This window comes from Ambystoma mexicanum, chromosome 3q (genome assembly GCF_040938575.1).
Source record: "Ambystoma mexicanum isolate Mex_15411 chromosome 3q, UKY_AmexF1_1, whole genome shotgun sequence".
NCBI classification, from domain to species: domain Eukaryota; kingdom Metazoa; phylum Chordata; class Amphibia; order Caudata; family Ambystomatidae; genus Ambystoma; species Ambystoma mexicanum.
Genome location: NC_090926.1, coordinates 991810839 through 991828065, shown reverse-complemented (window position 1 = coordinate 991828065; position 17227 = coordinate 991810839). Strand labels below are relative to the sequence as shown.

At 47.0% G+C, this 17227-nt stretch overlaps 1 protein-coding gene across 1 annotated transcript in view; it reads right to left on the bottom strand.

The window, feature by feature from the left end:
* FAAP100 (FA core complex associated protein 100) overlaps window positions 1-13938 on the bottom strand; it is a 673738-nt gene extending 659800 nt beyond the window's left edge. Inside the window, exon 1 of the mRNA XM_069655145.1 lies at window positions 13840-13938. The gene's annotated coding sequence lies outside the window, so the exon portion shown is untranslated. The remainder of the gene's footprint in view (window positions 1-13839) is intronic.
* Between the last annotated feature and the right edge of the window lie 3289 nt (window positions 13939-17227).

Genomic DNA, 17227 nt, shown 5'->3' with positions numbered 1-17227 from the left:
CTTTGGCAGTTTGCCTCTCTCCCGTTCGGCCTACCGTCAGCCCTGTGGTGTTTCACCAAGCTAATGAAGCCGGTGATGGCTTTCCTCAGGTCGAAGGTGGTCAGGAGTATCATTTATCTAGACGACATGCTTCTCCTGGCACAGGATCTCGAGGTTCTGCAAAGTCACTTGGATCTGACGACCTCTCTTCTACAGGACCTAGGGTTTGTACTAAATGCCAAGAAGTCCATATTCTGTCCTACTCAATGTATCCAATTTCTGGGCTTCAGTATAGATTCAAAGCAGTGCATCCTTCTTCTTCCAGACTCCAGGCTCTCAAGAATTCGGAAGGAAATTTGCTTTAGCCTAAGGAAAGGGATTGTGTCTCTCCGCCAGTTAGCGAGGGTCGTGGGAATGTTGTCCGCCTCCATTCAGGCTATATTTCCGGCGACTCTACTTTACAGAGCGCTTCAACGCCTCAAGGGGAGGCATCTGCGCAAATGTCTGTCATATTGTCAAAGGGTAGTGTTGGGTCCAGAAGCCAGGTTGGAGCTTCTATGGTGGCTCAAGCATATGGACGCCTGGAATGGCAGAGCGATCTTTGGGCCATCCCCAGATGTGGTTCTCGAGTCCGATGCCAGCAGGGCCGGTTGGGGAGCCAGGATCGGAAAGACTTCCACTGGAGGGAAATGGTCAGATCAAGATAAATTACTTCATATAAATTGTCTGGAGTTGCTGGCGGGTTCCTTTGCGGTCATGAGCCTTCTCAAAGACCAAGGGAACTGCTGTGTCCTCCTTCGGATGGACAATGTTTCAGCTGTGCAATATATCAATCACATGGGTGGGACCCACTCGAAGGCCCTAGCAGACTTAGTAAGGGAGTTTTGGCATTATTGCCTGGACAGGAACATTCTGTTACAAGCAGAGTATCTGCCGGGTGCCAGCAATATGGTGGCAGACTGGAATTCCCGTTACCTTCAGGACAGGAGCGACTGGATGCTGAACAAGGAGATTTTTGCCTTGATTCAGTCTCTTTGGGGTCCCATTCAGATTGACCTCTTTGCTTCCCGTCTCAACTGCCAGGTTCCTCGGTTTTACAGTCGGAGACCGGACCCCTTAGCACTGCCGACCGATGCGTTTCTCCAGGACTGGTCGGGCCCTCTGCCCTATGCGTTTCCTCCATTCACCATGATAGCCAGGACCCTGATGCAGCTGCGCGGGCAGTTAGTTACCCTGGTAATAGTGACCCCGTTTTGGCCCTCTCGGGTGTGGTTTCCCCCTCTACTGGAGTTGGCGGGAGATTTTCCTCATCTCCCTCTCCACCCCCGGCTCCTCTCGGACCCGGCGAGTCTCCCACATGACCTGGTCCTTCAAGGGCATCTCTCCCTTATGGCCTGGAAGATTTCAGCTCTTCCTGGTGCTTCAGAGGCCTTTCGCAGGACTCTATTAACGTCATCAAAGACTCCTGGGCATCCTCCCCAAGGCGGGGTACTCCTCAGCATGGGGCCGCTGGCTTAGCTGATGTGTGGCTAGGAACCTCAATCCCATTTTTGCTCCTCCAATAGACAGTACATTTGTTTGTTGAATTGTTCAAAGAGGGCAAAGCCTATAGAACAATTAATGGGTTCAGGTCGGCGATATCGGCCGGCCATCTTTTGGTTGAGGGGGAACCGGTTGGGAAGCATTTCCTGGTAAGGAAAGCCCTTAAGTCCATCAGATTTAAAGTTCCTCCTAAAGCCAGGTATTCGGTTCAGTGGAATGTTAATAAAGTGCTGAATTTATTTCTCGCTTGGCCTCATAATCAGGAATTATCCCTGCAACAACTTTTTTCAAAGATAGCCATGCTTCTATGTCTTGTCTCCATTAAGAGAGTGTCTGACATCAGATATGGACAAAAAGGTTTTCTCTCCTCGGGGGGTGACTTTCTTTGTGACCAAGAGAACTAAATGTATCATTTCTTCTGTTTGTTATCCTGCGCTTCCCTAGAATAATAAATTATGTTTGGTTCAGTGTTTGAAGTGTTTTGAATTAAAAACAGAAGGGCTTTGCCCCCCAAGTACCTCTCAGCTGCTTCTTTCCTACCGTAAACCCTATAAGGCAGTGTCCTCAGCTACTTTGGCTAGATGGGTTAAATGGGTTATGGAAGAGGCTGGGATTGACATCTCTTCCTTTGGAGCACATTCGGTAAGAGGTGCTATGGCCTCAAAAGCGGTTTTCCTTGGGGGAGGTTTGGAGCAGATCTTAAAAGCAGCTGACTGGTCCAGGGAATCTACCTTTAAAACTTTCTACCCTAAGCGTATTGATCATGTGGTCTTCAATGTGATGCAAGGGCTTTGAACTTGCATAATATGAGCCTCCTTGTCATGCCATAGAATGCCTAATCTCCCGCACTATCGTGAGTGTGGGTTTAGATTCTATTAAAGACAAGGAGGTGAGTATTATCCCACCCATTGCTAATATTGGTCTCATTTTCAGCTTCAGGTTGATAAGCTTGAGGAAGGTGAACTGGTGAAAGATCTCTGGAGTCTGCACCTTGAGGAGTCGGCTGAGCTGTTCTTCGGTTGGACTGTGGACCTTTTTGTTTCGCTTACTATGGCGTCAGGTTGCAGCTTCAGAAGAGGTGTTGTGCTTAGAGGAAGGGACATTTATGAGGGTGGGTCCATCCTGATTGGTTACATGGGCTAGTTCTGAGCCCCATCTTGGACTGGGTTCCTGCACTAGGTGTGCTTATGAGTTTCTGTGTTTTTTTAGTTAAAAGAAAAGTTATTGATTTAAAAAAAGTTTTCTTTGCTGCTATTTATCAGTAGTAAAGATTGATTTACATAATACTCACCTCCTTGTCTTTAATAGATTCTAAACCCCCACTCACGATAGTGCGGGGGATTAGGTATTGTATGTGTAAATCTCTAAATTCATAAAAGGTGCATGGCTTGGTGCTCACATCACTGCTCACAACACTCGCCCCAACATTAAAATGTTTGTAACCATAAACCATACATACTCATTTGGACAACTTTGGATGAGAGTATAAAATGGCTGCAAAATCAGACACTCAAATGGGGTACAAGGACTATTTTGCTTCTTGTTTCTGAAGAATTTTAGATGGGTAAGGGCTGGGTCTCAGTGTGAGCATGCCCAACCCCCAATACAGAAACATCTTTTGGAAATTATATCTATAGACAGGACAGAATACTGTAGAAGGAAGACCCAATAAACAATGCACATATAGGTTACACAGAAAGGTTACACAGAAAGGATTGTACCTCTTACAAACTGTAGCCTTACCAGTAATAAGCTGATGAAGCGTTTTAAACAAAATCGGCTTCTAAGGCATGGTTAAGGGGCCAACATTCCTCAGTCACTACCTCCTCACTATTATGCAGGCGGCATCAGGGGTTATTTTTGCAAAAACTAGCATGCCCATGCTTTATCTAACAGAGCTGGCATTAGCATCTCTTATTAGTGCTGGCCTGCAGCTAGTGGAAGTTGTTAGGGAGAATTCTCTGTTTAGGCTGAATTTCCCTACCTAGTGAGTCCCCCAGCAGCTTTGCTGGATTTCTGGGGTTTAATTTTTTTCTCCTGCCAAGAGTGAGACTCTTTTACCCTCACTCTTGGACATGTTGAAGTGTGTTTTCTTGGTTAAACCTTGTGTTGAATGGGCTATGGGGTCTTTTACTCCATAGGGCCTCATGTATTTTTGTGATGTGGGTCACACAGCACCCTCTGTGCCGTGACCCAGGGGTGTCCTAGGGACTCCCCAACATAGACTCCATACCCTGGGACTGACTACTGTCTCCCAGGGCATGTAAAGTCACCAAAGACTTTGCTAGTCTTGAATCCTGAACAGAACCAGTACAAACCATCATATTGTGGACGTACTGGCTGGGGCAATTCGATTGCCCCAGGGTCTGTTAGTCGAGGGGGCACGTCTCCGTCCCCCCTGATCGAGTTTTGGCTGGTGGCAGTGGAAACTACTTTTTATATTCGACCGCGAATATTTCCCTATGGGATTTCCCATTGTTTTAGGCTAACACATTTAATTATTTATTTACGGTAGCCTTAAACATACCACCGGTTTATATATTTATTTTTATAACTCCGGTTGGGACTTTTTGCCAAAACTTGATTCTAAAATGGCGTTGGTGTTCGCCTCTGTAACTCTGACCCAAAGTGGAGCCCTTTGTTCCACTTTTGGCGGGCTTCTCCACAGAAGCCCTCCAAAGTGGTGCCACTCTGTCTGGGGTACTTAGGAGGGGTGGAGGGGGATTTAGGCACCCTGGACTGAGTTACCTTGGTAACTCAAGTCGCACTCCGTCCTGATTGGCCCAAGTGGTGAGCCGCCCGGCTCACCACTTAGCATGGTTGAGTGACAGCTAGGCTGGGTGAATGGGGGTTTGCTGCATAAAAGCAGGGCTTTGGGGACTGGGACTTCAGAAGTCGCCACAGGACCAAGAATCCGACGAGGGAAGAGCTGAGCCGACCTGCTTCGACGACACCACCCGGTGGAGCCCTGCTGAACCGTCTCACCACTTTTTCCCGACGACCGAGGAGAACTCTTAACGGAGTGGCTCCTTCCCTTGACTGGTGGGGACAACCAGTTTTCGCCTTCTTTCCGTTCTTTGAGGTATCTCGTGGCCGCCTTGCCTGTGCCAAGCACCCCGGCAACCGGAATACCACACTTTACCCCCATACCGCGAAAGTCGGCACCAACCCTTTAACCGGAGGACTCCGCGGCTGGTTTCTTCCCGGGCAGTGCAACGACCCTCTTCTTCTGCTCTTCAGCGAGAACTTCTTCTCCCCTGACCGACGTCGAGCCCTGCTGCCACTGCCTGGAACAACTGCCACCGCTGGAGGATCCTTTCCGCTTAAGGTACTGTGTTCTGCCTGGCTTCCCTTGCTACCGACTGTACGGGGTAGATTTAGTCCCCGGCTTTCGAACCTGGGAGTGCCTGGGACACTTTGGCTAAACTTTCTGAGCCACTCTAACCTCTTTTTGACTCTTTGCAAGACTTTGAATCTCTAACTAACAGTGTGATCTTGGGCACATTTTCGCTCCGGCTACTCTAAGAGTGGGCCCTGCCTAGTGACTTTTGCTCACCTGTGACTTTATTCTTCTGTAAGCCTATTGCAAGTGCTCTGGACCTTAGAGTGGTGTGTCTAACCCATTTCTGCTTGTTCTCTCCCTTTCTTGGAAACTACTAGAGTGTCATCTAACGTTAAGCACTCACCTCTGTTTTAATTAAGTGGTGTTTTACCTAGAGTTGTCTAGATAGGAGAAAGGATTGAATCTACTTTCATTATAACTGTGTTGAAGTACTTTTACTATATTTTTGCTAGAGTGTTTTTAACTTATGTGTATTTTAAATAAATAACTATATACTTTTGAAACCAAGCTCTGGTCAGTGTTTGCTTGTGCTATTGTGTTTTGGTACATATTGTGTATACTTTACATACTGCCTAACTCTTCTTGAGAGAAGTCTGACTGCTCAGCCACAGCTACCAGGTAAATCTGGGTGGTACGGACTGCTACCAAAGGGGTTTACTGCTCTACCTGTAGTCTTAAATCTTTTGCAGTGTTCCCCAAGGGAACTGCACAGGTTTCTGCCTAACACTGGTGTACAGCGGTGGGATTTGTATTGAGTATACATTTTATTGTGCTTTAGATACCTTAGTGCAACTAACCACAAAGCTTAGCACTGAAAAAGTAAAACCTCTAACATGTCAGTTATAGAAAGCTATAGTCAAGAGTCCCTTGCAGCCAAAACTGCTGATTGTTTAAGAGTGCTCTGTAAACATAAGGATCTCCTGACTAAGGGCAAGAAAATGGAGCTGATTGAAAGATTGTTAGCTAACCAAAGTCTGGGTGATGGTTCAGAGGAACCTACCACTCCAGCGACTGTAGATGACAGTGTTGAAGTTAACATGGAGCAAAATGTTGATGTTTCTGAGGAAGAGTCAGAAGAGGAGGGTGAGGCTGTTGTAACTGTCCCCCCTAGGCCTCTGCCTGCTCTACCTGCTGTACCTACTGGACCTTTACCAGGTCCCACATTTAGTCCTCAGTACTTTGAACTGGAGAAAATGAAGCTAGAATTGGAGTATAAGAAACTTAATGCTCAAACTGACAAAGAACTAAGGCTAAGGGAAATGGAGCTCAAGTATGACTTAGAAATGAAGAAATTATCTGTTGAGAATGTTTCTCTCTCTGGCTCCTCTAGAAGTTCCAGTCCTAAAAGACCCCGGATGCCTAAAGAATTGGTTGGTATGTATGAGCCTAAGTTGGATGTGTTGGATTGGTTGTCTCTGTTTGAATATAATCCTGGGCTCCAGAACATCACAGGAAATGACTTACTCACCTGGTTGTTCTCTAGGCTTCCCCCTGTTGCAACTGATGTGGTAATGGAGATGGGGGAGGAGGATAGGAAGGACTATGAATGTGTGAAACTAGCTTTGATAGCTAGGTTTGGGAAGACCCCTTCCCAGTATCTTAAGAGGTTTAGGAGCCTCAAAAAGCATGATGGTACCCCTTGGGCTACCTGGGTGAATGAATGTTTGAAAAACTTAGAGGGATGGATTAAGGGTTACAAGGTGAACACTTATGAAGGTATGAAGAATTTGTTTATGTTGGAGACTATTTATGATGCCTGCTCTCCTGAGCTCAGACAACACTTGGCTGATTCCAGGGAATTAGATTCCCGGAAGCTAGCTAAGGCTGCTGACTTGTGGGTTGCCAACAGGGCCACTCACAAGGATTCTGGGGTAACTCAGAAGAAGGATGGGGAAAAACAGTCTAAGAAGGACTCCAAAGAGAATTCTAATACTACAAATTCCAAAGAGGGCCCCAAACAAAACTATAAGGGTAAGCCACAAGGGAAACCAAATCAGGCTAGTGTACCTTCTGGTCCCAGACCAGAAGGGGGTCAGAACAAGCCTCCATTCCAGCGAGCCTTTGGCTCATGCTTTGTTTGTAAGGCTACTGACCATGTGAAAGGAGATCCCAGATGTAAGGGTAAACCTTCAGGGGTCCAGCTTGCCTCCTTAGCCTTCGCTCCCGAAGAGGAAGTACCCATGGCAAGTGGAAACTTTCTATTACTAGCTGATGAACCCACTGGAGTCTCAGCTAGTGTTTCTTTAGTCTCTCTGGGGTTGTGGGAGCAACAGAATTTAGATGTCTATAACTCTATCCCAGATAATACTAAAGAGTATTATAAGGACAGTGTCCAGGTGAATGGTCAGGAGACTCCTGCCATTAGGGACACTGGAGCCAGCATAACTGTGGTGGATGAATCATTTTTCAAGGCAGAGGATGTTGCTAAGGCACCCAAATGCCTCACCAAGTTAGCTGGTGGGCCTGTGCAGATGTGTCCCCAGTTACCAGTTCTCATCCAATGTAATGATATGGCTGTAAAAATACCTGTCAGTGTACAATGTGAAGTGCCAGGTAGGGTTCTGTTGGGTAATGACCTCAAAGCTCTTGGAGTTGTATCTCATACCCCCAGACCTCCTAGCAAAAGGTTTCAGGAACTCACAAAACCTGCAAGGGAGAAAACCCTGAGAGGGTTATCTCAGGAGATGATGACAGAAATCACTCCTCTACCACTGGAGCAACTTACTGCAGTAACTACCAGATCAGGAGCAAAGGGGCAACCCAAGACTCCTAGGAAAAAGCCAGCAGCAAGCACTCCAGTGCTTCCAACAAGGACTTCCCCTAGGTTGTCCAAAGTTACACCTGTAACTCCACCTCCAGCTGAGGCTGAGAGGGAGGTACAACCCTGTGTGGTTGAGCTAGACTCTGAGGAAGAGCTAGAAGGAGGCCCCAACCTTATTGGAGATTTGGACCCTGAGGACCATCCTGAGCTGCAGTCTTTACTGGCAGAAGGTGGGCCTAGCAGGGCAGCTTTTCGTAAGGGGCAAAGAGAATGTCCAACTCTGGAGGGTCTCCGCCACCAAGCAGCTTCTCAAGCTGATGGGCAAGAGCCTGGGAAGTATAGGTTGCACTGGGAAGATGGCCTCTTCTACAGTGAACCCACTGAGTCTGAACCTGGAGACTACAAACGCCTTGTAGTCCCACAGGAAAACAGACAACAGTTCTTACAACTAGCCCATGAGATACCTTTGGCTGGCCACTTGAGTTTCAAGAAGACCAAGGAAAGGCTCTCACTCTACTTTTATTGGCCAAAGATGGGGGCCGAAGTAGATAGATATTGTAAGAGCTGCCATACCTGCCAGACTTCTGGTAAGGTCGGTTCCAAGAATGTGGCACCTTTAGTGCCTCTCCCAGTTGTGGGAGTCCCATTTGAGAGGGTAGGGATTGACATTGTTGGTCCCCTTGATCCTCCAACCTCCTCAGGCAACAGGTTTATCCTTGTTGTAGTAGACCATGCTACTAGGTACCCGGAGGCCATTCCTATGAGGACTGTTACAGCTCCGGCTGTGGCTAAGGCCCTCCTTGGTATTTTTACCAGGGTTGGGTTTCCTAAGGAGGTAATCTCTGACAGGGGGTCAAACTTTATGTCCCACTACATGAAGGCCATGTGGAAAACCTGTGGAGTTACCTACAAGTTCTCAACCGCCTACCACCCTCAGACAAACGGGTTGGTTGAAAGGTTTAACAGAACCATGAAGAGCATGATAGGTGCTTTGGAAGAACCCCTTAAGAAAAAGTGGGACCTTCTACTGCCATGCCTTCTCTTTGCTTATAGAGAAGTCCCTCAGGAGGGAGTAGGTTATTCTCCCTTTGAGCTTCTCTATGGCCATCCAGTCAGAGGTCCATTGGCCCTGATTAAGGAGGGGTTGGAAGGTGCTCCTCCCCTCAAGCCAGTCAGAGTGACTGACTATGTGATAGGTCTCCGGAGGAGAATGTCACACATGATGGCAGAAGCAAGTGACAACTTGAAAGCTGGTCAAGCCCTGGTCAAACATTGGCACGACCAGAAGGCTAACATGGTTGAGTTTACTCAAGACCAGCTTGTTCTAGTTATGCTCCCAACAAGGCAGAGGGCCTTGCAAGACAAATGGATGGGACCCTTCAAGGTTGTGGGAAAACTTGGAGAGGTCAACTATCTGGTGGATCTGGGCAGACCCAGGGAAGCTCCTAGAGTCTTCCACACCAACCGACTAAAAGCCTACATCTCCAGACCTGATGTAGGAGCCTTGCTCCTAGCTTCAGCTGCAGAGGAGGAAGAGAGTGAATCTCTCCCTGATCTCCTCAGAGGTGTACCTTTAGATGAAAAAGTTGAAGGAGTCAATCTCTCTTCAGACCTGACACCTGAGCAACAAGAGGAGTGCAAATCTATGTTAAATCAGTTTGCCTCCCTGTTCTCACTGTCACCAGGCTTGACCCCTTGGGGCCAGCATGAGATACTCACTGGTGACTGTCTGCCAGTCAAAAGCAGAGGATACAGAATGTCAGAACATATCAGAGCCCACATCAAAGGAGAGGTCAAGAAGATGCTTGATCTCGGGGTAATAGAACCCTCTACTAGTCCATGGTCTAGCCCAGTTGTGTTAGTACCAAAGGCAGGATCCAAAGACTTGAGATTCTGTGTGGACTATAGAGCTCTAAATGCAGTCACCAAGACTGATGCCCACCCTTTGCCCAGGACAGATGAGTTGGTGGATAAACTTGGTGCAGCCAAGTACCTCAGCACATTTGACCTGACGTCAGGCTATTGGCAAATAGCCCTGACAGACCATGCCAAGGAGAAAACTGCATTTTCAACCCCAGTTGGCTTGTACCAGTTTAAGGTCATGCCTTTTGGACTGAAAAACGCACCTGCCACATTCCAAAGGATGGTGAACCAAGTTCTGGCTGGGATGGAAGATTTCTGCATGGCATACTTGGATGACATTGCAGTCTTCAGCCACTCCTGGGAAGAACATGTGAACCACCTAGGCCATGTGTTGCAGGCTCTGAAACAGGCCCATTTGACAATCAAAGCCAGTAAGTGCCAGATTGGTCAAAGTAAAGTGGTCTACCTTGGACATGAGGTAGGAGGTGGAGAAATAAGGCCTTTGCCCAGCAAGATTGAAGCTGTGCAAAATTGGACAACACCAACTACTCAAACCCAAGTGAGAGCTTTTCTAGGCCTCACTGGGTATTACAGGAATTTCATTGAGAACTATGGGACCATAGCTTCTCCACTGAATGTAATCTCCTCTCCCAAATTCCCTAAAAAGGTGAAATGGAATGAGGAGTGCAATCAGGCCTTTGAAAAACTGAAGAGAGCTCTTTGCCAGGCTCCAGTATTGAGAGCTCCTGACTACCACCAACCTTTCATTGTACAAACTGATGCTTCCAATGTAGGTATAGGTGCAGTTCTAAGCCAACTGGATGAGAAGGGTAGGGAGCACCCCATTTGCTTCATCAGTAGGAAACTGAAGGATCCTGAGACAAGGTGGGCAACTATCGAAAGAGAATGCTTTGCTATTGTGTGGGCACTGAAGAAGTTTAGGCCATACTTGTATGGTTCTACTTTTGTTATTCAGACTGACCACCAACCCTTGAGATGGTTAATGCAAATGAAAGGGGAAAATCCAAAACTATTGAGATGGTCAATCTGCCTGCAAGGGTTTGATTTCACCATTGAGCACAGGTCAGGGTGTCACCATCAAAATGCTGATGGACTCTCTAGGATGTATATCATCGACTAGAGGTATGAGGTTCATCCAGGAGTGGATTAAATCCTCCTGTCCCTTAGTCTGGGGGGGGCGAGTGTTAGGGAGAATTCTCTGTTTAGGCTGAATTTCCCTACCTAGTGAGTCCCCCAGCAGCTTTGCTGGATTTCTGGGGTTTAATTTTTTTCTCCTGCCAAGAGTGAGACTCTTTTACCCTCACTCTTGGACATGTTGAAGTGTGTTTTCTTGGTTAAACCTTGTGTTGAATGGGCTATGGGGTCTTTTACTCCATAGGGCCTCATGTATTTTTGTGATGTGGGTCACACAGCACCCTCTGTGCCGTGACCCAGGGGTGTCCTAGGGACTCCCCAACATAGACTCCATACCCTGGGACTGACTACTGTCTCCCAGGGCATGTAAAGTCACCAAAGACTTTGCTAGTCTTGAATCCTGAACAGAACCAGTACAAACCATCATATTGTGGACGTACTGGCTGGGGCAATTCGATTGCCCCAGGGTCTGTTAGTCGAGGGGGCACGTCTCCGTCCCCCCTGATCGAGTTTTGGCTGGTGGCAGTGGAAACTACTTTTTATATTCGACCGCGAATATTTCCCTATGGGATTTCCCATTGTTTTAGGCTAACACATTTAATTATTTATTTACGGTAGCCTTAAACATACCACCGGTTTATATATTTATTTTTATAACTCCGGTTGGGACTTTTTGCCAAAACTTGATTCTAAAATGGCGTTGGTGTTCGCCTCTGTAACTCTGACCCAAAGTGGAGCCCTTTGTTCCACTTTTGGCGGGCTTCTCCACAGAAGCCCTCCAAAGTGGTGCCACTCTGTCTGGGGTACTTAGGAGGGGTGGAGGGGGATTTAGGCACCCTGGACTGAGTTACCTTGGTAACTCAAGTCGCACTCCGTCCTGATTGGCCCAAGTGGTGAGCCGCCCGGCTCACCACTTAGCATGGTTGAGTGACAGCTAGGCTGGGTGAATGGGGGTTTGCTGCATAAAAGCAGGGCTTTGGGGACTGGGACTTCAGAAGTCGCCACAGGACCAAGAATCCGACGAGGGAAGAGCTGAGCCGACCTGCTTCGACGACACCACCCGGTGGAGCCCTGCTGAACCGTCTCACCACTTTTTCCCGACGACCGAGGAGAACTCTTAACGGAGTGGCTCCTTCCCTTGACTGGTGGGGACAACCAGTTTTCGCCTTCTTTCCGTTCTTTGAGGTATCTCGTGGCCGCCTTGCCTGTGCCAAGCACCCCGGCAACCGGAATACCACACTTTACCCCCATACCGCGAAAGTCGGCACCAACCCTTTAACCGGAGGACTCCGCGGCTGGTTTCTTCCCGGGCAGTGCAACGACCCTCTTCTTCTGCTCTTCAGCGAGAACTTCTTCTCCCCTGACCGACGTCGAGCCCTGCTGCCACTGCCTGGAACAACTGCCACCGCTGGAGGATCCTTTCCGCTTAAGGTACTGTGTTCTGCCTGGCTTCCCTTGCTACCGACTGTACGGGGTAGATTTAGTCCCCGGCTTTCGAACCTGGGAGTGCCTGGGACACTTTGGCTAAACTTTCTGAGCCACTCTAACCTCTTTTTGACTCTTTGCAAGACTTTGAATCTCTAACTAACAGTGTGATCTTGGGCACATTTTCGCTCCGGCTACTCTAAGAGTGGGCCCTGCCTAGTGACTTTTGCTCACCTGTGACTTTATTCTTCTGTAAGCCTATTGCAAGTGCTCTGGACCTTAGAGTGGTGTGTCTAACCCATTTCTGCTTGTTCTCTCCCTTTCTTGGAAACTACTAGAGTGTCATCTAACGTTAAGCACTCACCTCTGTTTTAATTAAGTGGTGTTTTACCTAGAGTTGTCTAGATAGGAGAAAGGATTGAATCTACTTTCATTATAACTGTGTTGAAGTACTTTTACTATATTTTTGCTAGAGTGTTTTTAACTTATGTGTATTTTAAATAAATAACTATATACTTTTGAAACCAAGCTCTGGTCAGTGTTTGCTTGTGCTATTGTGTTTTGGTACATATTGTGTATACTTTACATACTGCCTAACTCTTCTTGAGAGAAGTCTGACTGCTCAGCCACAGCTACCAGGTAAATCTGGGTGGTACGGACTGCTACCAAAGGGGTTTACTGCTCTACCTGTAGTCTTAAATCTTTTGCAGTGTTCCCCAAGGGAACTGCACAGGTTTCTGCCTAACAGAAGTCATGGTGTGGCAGTGTAGAAAAGGCGTTTGGCCTAGTGGATGTACATTTTGAGGCAACTTCTTTGATTGCTTCATGCGTTTTAAGTGCGGGCACAGTGTGGCATGCTCGTCAGAGCCATACAAAAGTTCCAGTATGCTATTGTATGGACTTGGACATATCAGACAAAAACAGGCATATGTGCAGCGCCACATAGACACCAACCAACTGGGTGGTGGCTTGTGCAGCGCACAAAACATTGCTTCACACATACACTGCTTTGATTTGCCATGCACTACTGTCAACATGGTGACACACAATTAACTCTACTTTCCTAATCAAGGTGCCAAAGTGTGCTTTCTAGCCTACTAGGAAGTGGCTGGCTTTAGAAAATTAAAAGACCTTTGATGCTGAACACATGCATTTACTCCATGTCCCAAAGCAGCCACTAGAACACTTAAGCAAAAAAACAACAGTTAACCTTCCCAGAAATGTGCCATATGTAACTAAAAAGTAGTGTACAAAAAAAAGTTTGGGTTTTCAAATAAAGAGACATGAAAATAAAATAGTTGAAAACGTTTTCTGTGGGGCATTTTAATTCTCTTTGAAGAATGCATAGGTTTTGTCAGCCAACAGCTGACTTGGTGAATAAAAACGCCCCGTATTCAGTTCTTAATGAAATGTTAAGCACATAATATGTTAAAACAATGGCTTGTGAAATGACCCATCACTTATAAATTGGCTACTTAAAAGGCTGTTAAAGAATGAGGGGAACAGGGTGTGCGACTCCAGAGCATCTCACACGCTGCATTTGGAATATGCATTCCAAAATGTGTATATTCCAAGGCATTGCAGTAACCCAAAGGTCTGCATAGAGCAGCCAGCTGCACATTAGGAGCGCTAACCGGCACAGCATGCTGCTTAATGTTTTGTGCGGCAAGAAACGGGGCTGCCCCTCTACTCCGGCTGCAGCGCCCTCGATTTTTCCACGCTCTCTTTTTTGTCCCAGTGGTGAAGGGATACTAGTATTGAGGGAATTTACCTCAGTGAGTGATGCTTCCCGCCACGGCGCGAACATGGGAAAAGAGGCAGAGTAATCATCCTCACGCCCCCTTCGAAGACAGACTGACAGGGAAGTGGAAAAGAGATAGACGCATGGTAGGCAGTTACAACGTGTTATGTAGATGAGTTTAAAAGAAAAGTCAGTTTTTCCTTCAAATTTCATTACCGATTACACTATTTAAAAGAAAATAATTTCGTATAGTCGAAACGTCCCATAGTTTACCAAGAAATAGCTGCCTTCTTCACCCCACATCGAAAAGAAAAACGGAAAAGAAAAGTAACCCATATGGGTAAATTTCGCCGCCATTTTTGAGTTAAACCAGTAACCAGACTGTAAGTGCCACGAAGGAATCCAACAAAATCATTTTGTACGACATTTTCGATTTAGAATAAAGCTTGGAATATAACGTACGTTTTGAAATGGGACAGTTACGGGTTATATTTTTTTAAAAACTTTAACCATTTCTTCCCAGTTAACGCTTAATGTTATTATATACGTTTAACAGATGACTATGTGACCAACAGGGAACTGAGATGAAACATGAAAGTGGGGTGGGGGAGCGGTGGCGCTCTAACAAGGGGACGTGACCTAAATTATGGGCGTGGTCTAAAAGCGATGCTGTCACAAACATGATACTATGGAAGCACTTTTGGGTCTCAGCATGGCGCAGGTAAACAGCCGGTAATCTTCACTGCTCCTTGTCCTACTCTTCCTCGTCATAGTACTTGTTAGCGCCCCGCCCCCCTTTGTTGAGTCTACTTAGTTGTGCTTACATGAGTAAGCATACATTGGGCAATGAATTATATGTGACATAGTTATATATGTGGATGTAGATCAATCACAATGTTCCATTCCTTTGCTATATGACTTTGGTTCTACTGTGATGTATGTGTGTTCTACTGGATGTATGTGTGTTCTCAGAATGTTATCATTTGTGGATGTTCTTTAAACTTCAGTTGGGTTCTGCCTTCATGGGTGGTGCCTGCTGCCGCTGTGAGCTTAGCTCAAAATAAAGAGATTGAACTCTCAAAGTTGCCTAGAGCCTTCACTTCACATTGGCGATGAGGATTTGCTTCACGGACCAGTCGGGAACTGCTGGAGCTACTGAGCCTTCATCTGAGCTCTGGTCTCCGTGCCCATTGTCGGCGGCGCTGCCTTGCCCCTGCATCAGCGACAGCAGGCAGACTGACGCGAGGCGGAGTGAAGGAATATCCGGAGAAGAGGCGGATCACCCAGGCAGGTCAGCCTTAATTTGGGAAGAGCCGTGGGGGAGCCGCGTGAGCACCACTGTCAGCGCGCAGGCCCCGTGAGCCGTGGGGGAGTCGAGCACAGTTGTTAGAGCCCAGGCCCCGCCTTCACCGCGCGCGTGCTGTTGCACGCGGCTTTCAGCTGGCTCTTCAGCTGGCTCTGGCCGCGCGCTTATACACGCGCTGCTGCACACGCTGAAGGGGGCGTGTCGGCTCGAGCCCCGGTCTCCATTGTGACACTAGTTGCCTGGCAACATGCTTCTCTCACCAGCCCTGGTCTCCATTGTGACGTCAGTCGACTAGCAACCAGACTCCCACCCTGGGAGACATAAAGGAACTTTATTAAAGAACTCTAGAACTGGCAACAATAAAGACACTTTGTCCAAGGAAGGCACAGGTGATAATAAAGTTTTTTCGCTGGGACTGAGGGGCTTGTACACCAAAGACAATCGTTTCTTGCAGGGAACATTGCACAAATACTTATCAATATTTGACATTGCTAGTCCCGCCATCACAGTCATCTGTGCTTACACAATTGGTACAAATTTTTGTTCACCATGGCGGCATCAATTCCGCCACCCATTTTGTTTCTCAATGAACCAGGCTGTCCCCCTCTCAGGTGGGACAAGTGGAAGGACACATTTGAAAATTACCTGGTGGCGATGGGCGGAGATAGATTTTCCTCAGCCCGCAAAAAGGCCCTTTTGGTTCACAATCTGGGCGTGGAAGGACGCAGGATCTTCGATGGGCTAGCTGGGGACCAGGTGTTGGAGGCTGGTGAAGCGGATGAGTATGCGTTGGCTCTTAAAAAACTACAGGACCATTTTGAACCCAGAAAAAATGTCAGCTTCGAAAGGCACAAATTCTTCCAGCGAGTGCAAGAACAGTCGGAGTCTGTGGAATCCTATGTTGCATGCTTAAGGTCGCTGAGTTACTCCTGTGAATTTGAGCACTTGACTGATTCTCTAATCAGGGATCAGTTGCTCAGGTGCACCAATAACGCCAGGATCCAAGAGAAGTTACTGGCCAAAGATATGAAGCTGGATGAGGCACTTGAATTAGCCAGGAGCATCGAACAGACGTCCCTATATGTCAAGGAGCTCAAGAGTGACAAACAAAGTCCGCCGAACATGTCTGTCTGTGCCATAGATCAAAAGAAGAAGACAAACATCCCCATAGGAAAGAAAGGGAATTGGACTGCGAGGAATGCATGTACCAGATGTGGTAACCCCAGACATGGTGCCAACTTTCTGTCGTGCCCTGCCAGATTTGCCGAAAGCTTTAAGTGCAAGAGTAGAGGGCACTTTGCAAATGTGTGTAAAGCTGCTTCCATCAACCTTCTCGAGCCCAGAGTAGAGAGCAGACCCAGCATTGAAGAATCGGTCAGGAGAAATTACAACATTCAGGAAGTATCGAGTACCCAGGAACCAGTCCCCAAGTTTGTTTTTGAAATTTCGGATATCTCAAGTGAGGTGAAGGGACCGGCAGACACCTTCCTGATTGATGGGCGCAGTTTGGTCATGAAAGTTGACACTTGCTCTCCTTGGACCATAGTGTCACGGGATACTTTGGTGAATATATTGAAGAAGAGTGAAGCCGTAATTAGCACCACTGATATCAGAGTCTGTGGATATGGAGAATCCACTGTAGAAGTATTGGGGGAATTTTCTGCATGTGTGCAGTACAAAGGAAAAGAATGCCAGGCTAACATTCTGGTAGCAAAAAAGGGAGCTTCTTTATTAGGTTGGGAGGAACAAAAGAACTTGGGTGTAAGAATACAAGCAAATGCCTCTCAACCAGTACCTATTGCTGAAGTGGAAGATGTCTGGACCAAAGAATTTCCTGAGGTGTTTCCTGAGAAACTAGGGAAACTCAGAAATTTCGAACACCACATCAAGCTTAAAAATAGTGCACAACCGGTGGTGCACAAGGTAAGGCAAGTGCCATTGAAGATGAGAAGTAAGCTTCGTGAAGAATTAAATGATTTGGTGAACAAAGGAGTAATTGAGCCGGTAACAGCAACTGAATGGTTATCTCCTGTCGTGCTAGTAGTCAAAGCAAATGGAAATCTGAGGCTTTGTGTTGACTTGCGCAGCCTCAATCGGAACATTGTTGTGGAG